The following is a 7,574-nucleotide window of genomic DNA, read 5'->3' on the forward strand; positions in this document are numbered from 1 at the left end:
CATGTCTATGCCCTAATCCCCAAAACATGTGAATATGTCACCTTTCATGGCAAAAAGGACTTTGCAGAGGTGATTGAAAGTATGAACCTTGAGATGTGAAGGTAACCTCATATTGTTGAAGTGAGTCCAGTCTAATCACATGGGTCCTTAATATTGATGGAAACTTCCCAGCTGAGTTCAGCATCTGAGGGAGATATGATGAAGGAAGAAGGATCAGACAGATGTAGTATTACTGTTTTGAAGTAATTACTGTTTGAAGCAGTATTTCTGCTTTGAAGATGGAGGAAGGAGCCATGAACAAAGAAATGTGGGCACCCTCTGGTAGCTGGAAAATTCTCTCCCCTGGATACTCCAGAAAGGAACATAGCTCTGCCAACATTTTAGCCCAGTGAGATCTGGATTGAACTTCTAACCTACAACACTGGAAAATGGCAAATTTGTGTTGGTGTAAGCTTTGAGTTTGTGGTAATTTGTTAGAGCAGCAATAGAAAGCTAATACAATTGATAAATTGCCAACAAGTATTTTTTGATCCTCTAATTGTGGAAAGTTCTTTAAAATTATATGTAACAGATTATAAACAATGATAATAATTTATCATGAAACTGAATGAGATATGAGACTCAGTATTTTTAAACCCCTTTTAGCAATATAGCCATATATTTTTATATATTGTTACATATTAAATATTTTATAAATTTTATAAAAGTTTATAATATTTTAAAAGTATTACATATTAAATATATTTAGCAATAGCAATATATTTTTTTAAATTTTTTTACTTTGACAAGGGTTTTTATTTGTTTTACATTTTGTCATCTCAGAGTTTCATGTATTCAGCCACTAGAATATACAAAATTAGGTTCTTCACTTTGTACAGAGAGGAAGATAATAAACTCCATTAAAAGTTCACTTTGACCAGAGAAACAATCTCTGATGGAAAACCACACACAGGAGGATATTTATATATATTTATATGTATATATATATATGTGTGTGTGTGTGTGTATATATATTTATAATATGTTTATATATTTATATATATTTATATGTATATATATATATATGTGTGTGTGTGTGTGTGTGTATATATATATTTATAATATGTTTATATATTTATATATATTTATATATAAATAATGTATAGATATTCACAGATATCTCATCTGAAAGAACACAGAGGGGATAAATCAAGATTTGCAGCACTGTCTATAGGAAGAGGGACTAATTCTACCAACTTTTCAACAGTCACATTGAATATTCAAAGGAAGCACGTGAATGAATAGAACTGGAAACAGACTAATACTCTGCCAGGCTCTGGACCAGCCTCGTAATGGGTGAAGATTCTAGAAGGGGGTGATATTTGCAGAGGAAATGTGGCTGCAAGTGTCCTCTCAGCCTCAGAGCACCCCATACACAGCTGCTTCCTACACCAACCGGGAGTTTTCATTGTTCTCTCCCTTCCTTTACTTGTTTTACAGTTTGTGGCCATTGACTTAGGCTCTAAGACAAACGGCTCTGGTTTTTGGGCCAGGAGATTCTTCCCCATAGTGTGGCTGGGTAGGAAGTATATGGCCTAGCCCTGGGCTTCTGGTAAAAGGAGGAGACCAAATACGTGGAGAGCCTTTCTTCTCTGCCTGGCCCTTGTTCACTTCAGGAACCTTCACTTCCCATCCCAGGATCCAACAAGCTGCAGCCCAAGCCACTCCAATGGTCCTGAGATATAGATGTGGGCCTGTAGAAGTCTCATTACCTTGGATCATATTATCTCCAAATAAAATTCTCTTCTTTCTTAGTGATGCCCATGTAAAATGTTGTCATAGCTTGTCCAGAACTCTCTCTAGCAACTCTCACCATGTATCTGATGGCCTTGGACACACTGCTGCTGATCGGACTGTCCTCCAGGGAACCTGGGGTCCAAAACTGGGACTCTCAGCCACTGCTGCCTCAAGCCACATACTGGCTCCCAAAGGGAGACACAATGAAGTTCTCACAGGTGTGTCCAACCCTCATGGGCTGTCCTAGCATTTAACCTCAGCCCCCAAGTCAGGCTCCTATGGAGATAGAGGATCAGGAAAACTTTCTACCTCAGGGCCTTGGCTCAGACATGGGACAGGGCCAGGAGGTGGTGGAGTATATGGGCTGGAAGAGACAGTCTCTGGGGTTCCTGCCCTTAAGGTCCTCCTGTGTTCTGTCTTCCTTGGTCAGAGAAATCCTATTCAGCCCCTGTCTGCCTGACCCTATATCACCATGACAGCCGAGAGAACACCAGGAAAACTGCTGCCTCCTCGGAGTGTCTGTAGGAGACGCTGTTCAGATGATTATCACATGTGCTACAAGATAGAAATGGACATGCTTGGTGGAGGAGATGCGGAAAAAGGGGGCTTGCGGATCTCCAGGGCCCCTGCCCCTTAGTGCTTCCTACTGCTGTTTCCTGGTTGTCACCCCTGTGCCTGAGCCGGACCCCGTGCTTCTGCTGTCCCAGCACACCACCTCAAAACGCCAACCCATCTTCAAACCTGCCTGCCCAAGGGGGTCAGCCGTGTCTTCTTCAATCCAGGCTATTACCCTGGATCCTGCCCAGAGAAGGACTGGAACTCTTTCATCAGCAAATCCCCTTCCTCCCTGCCCCCAGCCCTGACTGTGGGGGTCTAACTCAGCCGAGTTAACAGGGTGAATAATTTGGGGAGGAGTGAGCCTCTGAAACCATCTGGGGACTGTTCTGCTACAGCATCTAGGATGAATCCCCTCAGCTCTTTATCAAAAGAGAAGTAAACCTGTTTTCTCCCCTCGGCCTCACAAAAATATACTAAAGGCAAAACAAGCTGGCATGAGGATGCAGTGGGATGTTGATGAAGGCAGGAGCAGGCGGGCATCTTTGCTGGGCCAAGGCCTTCCACAGATAACTCCATGCTGTGACTGAGCAGGCCCAGCCTGAGTGGGTGCAGGCCTGTGGGTGAGTGGCTGCCTTCCGCTGAGCTGGCACTGGTGAGAGACACAGTACAAGAGCAGGCGAGCCTGGTCCTGCTGGCCAAGGGCATGGAGCCCACGCCTGGAAGGAAGTATTTGAAGGCCTCACTCAGCTTCCCTGGGTGTGTGACGGGGGGGAGGGGGGGAGCCCTCTGGAATCTGCCCCCTTCAGGAAGGTCGTGGTGGTTGAATCCAGTTTGCAGCTGGACTCCACCGTCCCATCCTCAGCAGGCTCATTATACCCAACCACCAGCATCTTCAGACAGCAGAGGGTCTTAGCACTGCGTCCTGTTCTAGGTCCGTTGAAGTCCAGGTCTCTTCGGGCGTTGCACATGTTCCAGAAGAGCTGCAGGTTGGCATGGCTCACCACACTTCCGGAACTGTTGCCGGTAGCTCTGCACCAGCACTGTGTTGTTTACCAGCTCCTCCCGGCTTGAAAGGTGGGATAGCACGTGGCAGGTAAAGTGCCGGTCAGGCTGGACAGCTGTTGTCGTCGGGGTCAATGTTCATCAGTACCAGCCCTTTGACCAGGTAGGGGAAGGAGAGTGCAAACTTGGCCAGCATGTAGGCTCTGGATCTCACTGCAATGCCAGTCACGGACTTGCTACACCATGCTGGGGAGCATGGCAGCCAGCTGCTCCATGGAGGGGAGCTGGTACTCCTGGCGAAACTGCGATGCCCCCACCCGCTGCCCAGGGGCATCCGTGTCACTCACCGCAAAGTGCTTGGTGGTCGCCTGCGTGTCCTCAAAGTTGAAGAAGGTGTTGGAGCACAGCTTGTGATTGAACCCCACGTCATGGTAGGTGAGGATGGCCAGACAGTTTCCCTTCGGGAAGACCCAGATCATCATGTGCAGCAGGTGACAAGGCTTCCTGATGTCACGTTCCCCATCCCAGCACTCCGTCATCTCGCGGAGGGAGAAGGAACAGTACCTCTTCCAGGAAGGGCAAAGTCCTGAGTTACCAGAGTCCAGAGGGAGGGGACGGCGTGCAGGAGTGATGGTGTTTTAGCAATCTTTCAGGCAAAAAGATATAAACAGTTTTCCTAAGACCACCCAATATTAGTCTAGTTTTGTCTAAAGTCACACCTTGCTTCCTGTAAGTCCTCTACTCTGCTGCCTCTCAGAATTGCTGATACTGAAGAGCTAACACCCTGCATAGATCACGATGCATCATGTTTATTTTTAATAAAAGTGATATTCCAAAGCAAACTTAGAAGTCTTAAGAGTAAATAAGTAATATTTCAAGCACTATTTTCATTATATATAAGTATAACTTATCTTTGGAGTATGTTCGGGGAGGCAGAGTGCAAGGTAGTTTTGAAGCATATAGCGTTTGTTAACTATTTTGTTTTTAATTTGATGCATCCTCTTAGAGAAAGAAATGTTTCCTCAAATATCTACCCACTGGGCAGAAAACACTTTTTTAGGCACCTCTTACTTCACGGAGGTTAGCCACAATGTTTTCTTTTATGTTTCTTTCTTTGGGAAGGTCATGCATGTGTCCGCTGGGGTCCTCCTCTGTATCTTGGGGATAAAAATTACCTTATGTCTGTTAATAGCATGATTTATAGAAGCCCAAAATTCTCCCTAAGATTGACACAAGTTCTCAGGGGACTTACATATTCATAGTCTTCTCTGCCTCCTTGAGTTTCTGATTTTGTATATGTTGAACCACGTTGATCACCATTAGCCTCTTGAAATTTTACAACATGAACACAATATGCTTTCTTAAAGATTTCAGTGGTAGAAAACAGTGGGGTTTGTATCACAAGGAACTTCAGATGGAACTGTAGGCATCCTTATTCTTGAAAAGCTCTTTCACATCCCCTCCATTATTGGCTTTAAAAAATATTTTTTTTATTGTGGTAAAATATACATTATATAAAGTTTACCATTTTAATCATTTTTAAGTGGCACTGAGCACATTCATAATCCTGTGCGACTATCACCACCATCCAGCTCCAGAACTTTTCATTTTCTTAAACTGCAATTTGTACCCATTAAACAATAAAATTAACCCCCCCTTTTCCGCTCCCTCCAGTCCCTGGCCACCACTATTCTACTCTATGAATTTGACTATTCTAGGAATTCTAGGAAGTCTACAGTATTTGTCCTTTTGTACCTGGTCTGTTTCATTTAGTATAATGTCTTCAATGTGGTAGCACACATAATGTGTCAGAAATTTGGTCCTTTTAAAATCTGAATACTTTTCCATTACATGCATACTCAACATATTGTTTATCCATTCACCTATGAGTGGATGTTTGAATTTCGGTGGCTATCACAGAGTATCATAAACTGAGTGCCTCATAAACAACAGAAATGTATTTCTCACAGTTCCGGAGGCTGGGAAACTCAAAATCAAGGTGGGAGTGGATTCAGTGTCTGGTGAGAGCCCATTTCTTGATCCATAAACCACCATCTTCTTGCTGTGTCCTCACAGGAGGAAGGGAGCCCCTGGGATCTCTGTCACAAGAGCTCGAATTCCATTCATGAGGGTTCTACCTTCGTAACCCAATCACTTTCAAAGCCGTCACCTCCAAATAAGACTTTGGTATGTGACTTTGGGAGTATACAAACATTTGGTCCATAGCAGCACTTCAGGCATTTCTTTTTACCCCCGGATCATCTCACTTTGTCTTTTCTTTTCACTGTTACGATCTTTCATCTTGCTCCATCCAACCTCTTTGCAACAATAAAGACATTTTCTCTCTTTATCTTAAACAGGGTAGTTTGGCCTTCTCTGAAGCCTTTGTAACTAACATCCTTGCTTTTCTTGGATCGAAATTGTTACCTTTAGGGTTGGTTAAACAATTTTTCCAAATTGATGAATTCCTACCCCAACTACTGAAGAAACTATTTTGTTTGTACTTTTTTCAGGAGGTCATAGCTTGTCCATTGTGAAGGTCTGAATTAAAAGTGGGAATGCCAACTCAGCATATTTTTCTTTACAGTTTATTATTATTCCATGCGGATTAATGAAATAGAGAAACATTTCCTAAATACTCTGGTCATTTTAATGTAACAAACTAGTTATTTTTAAGTTATACAAAATATTATGTAAGTCTTTAACCAGAAAGAGTAATTGAAAAATTTTAACTTCTAGAAAACATGGATAGCATGGCTATTTTAGCTCAGGCCACAGAATGCATAATATTTCACAAAATATCTAAAGTAAGATAAGGAGAATCTTCGGAGGTTGTGGAAAATAAATTGGCAGAGGATACACTGCAAACAACTATTTCTATTGATAATAAAAAGCCAAAAAAAATATCAGGTTTTTCACATTGCATACTTCAACCTCCTGAAAAATTTGTTTTTTCTGAGTAGTGTAACATTTTTCACAAGATTCAATGTTAGAAGAGTTAGTGTTTTATCATTAAACTCAAATATCTAAAAACTCTAGTCTAATTTTACACATTAGTATTCTTTTTTGTTGTGGAAGGAACTGCAGCAAATATATGTATCTACAATGACATTTATTATCTGAAAGAGTTGTTGACTGATGTAATGCAAGAATCTGGGAATAGATCCCGCTTCAGATAGTGAGAGAAGCAAGAAAAATATTTAAATCCATTCTACAATAAGTTAATAAAGATAGATGATGGATGGATAGATGATAGATAGATAGATAAATAGATAGATGATAGATGGATAGACAGAAAGAATTGCAAAAGTGTTCTAGATAGTTTTTTTTTAACGTTTATTTATTTTTGAGACAGAGAGAGATAGAGCATGAATGGGGAGGGTCAGAGAGAGAGGGAGACACAGAATCTGAAACAGGCTCCAGGCTCTGAGCTGTCAGCACAGAGCCCGACGCGGGGCTCAAACCCACAAACTGCGAGATCGTGACCTGAGCTGAAGTCGGACGCTTAGCCAACTGAGCCACCCAGGCGCCTTTCAGCTTGTACATGGTTTATAAGAAAACAGATTATTAAAAATAATTATGGATTCTAAGACATAGGTAATAAATATAATCCCTTAAATATTAAAAAAAAATGAGGCTGAGTAAGCTTCACACTGTATTTCAGAGGAAATCCACAACCCTATTATTAAGAAACCCCATCCTGATGCTGAGGATCTGATTATTTTGGGTTATATGTGTTTCCTTTCTGAAATAGTGATAAACTCTGAATTTGTTAATCAATTGAGATGTTCTTATTTTTTCAGAATAACTACTCTTCAGCATTTGGATCTCATGATCCCATAATTCTAAAAATGGTTTAGCGTTTTTTAAATATCGAACATTAGTTAATTCTTTTTAGATAAATTTCAAGTTCCTATAATAATGCTGGCAGGGAAAAATATTTACTTTTTAAGCAAACTAAATGTGACGACTAATCATTCAGGCTATTTACCACCTGATGCAAATATTGAAGGATAGCTCCTGCTTGTCTCTAGTGTGATTCGGCAATAAAGAAATATCATCTACTTCCTAAAAGGTCAAGTGGATTATTAATTAAAAACTAATTACACCACTTATGAATTGTGTAGTTAATTTGCATTCAATAATTCTTGATACTAGGTTTATTAGGCATCGCTTTTCTTGGCTATTGTTAATTACATAGATATGTTCATCATAATATTTATAGAAAATGAAATGTG

General features: G+C 41.1%; 1 pseudogene; it reads right to left on the reverse strand.

Annotated features, from left to right (window-relative positions):
- Positions 1-2,649: 2,649 nt before the first annotated feature.
- On the reverse strand, positions 2,650-3,875 carry LOC122490955 (annotated as a pseudogene).
- Positions 3,876-7,574: the final 3,699 nt, after the last annotated feature.

Source organism: Prionailurus bengalensis, chromosome C2 (genome assembly GCF_016509475.1).
Source record: "Prionailurus bengalensis isolate Pbe53 chromosome C2, Fcat_Pben_1.1_paternal_pri, whole genome shotgun sequence".
Lineage (NCBI taxonomy): Eukaryota > Metazoa > Chordata > Mammalia > Carnivora > Felidae > Prionailurus > Prionailurus bengalensis.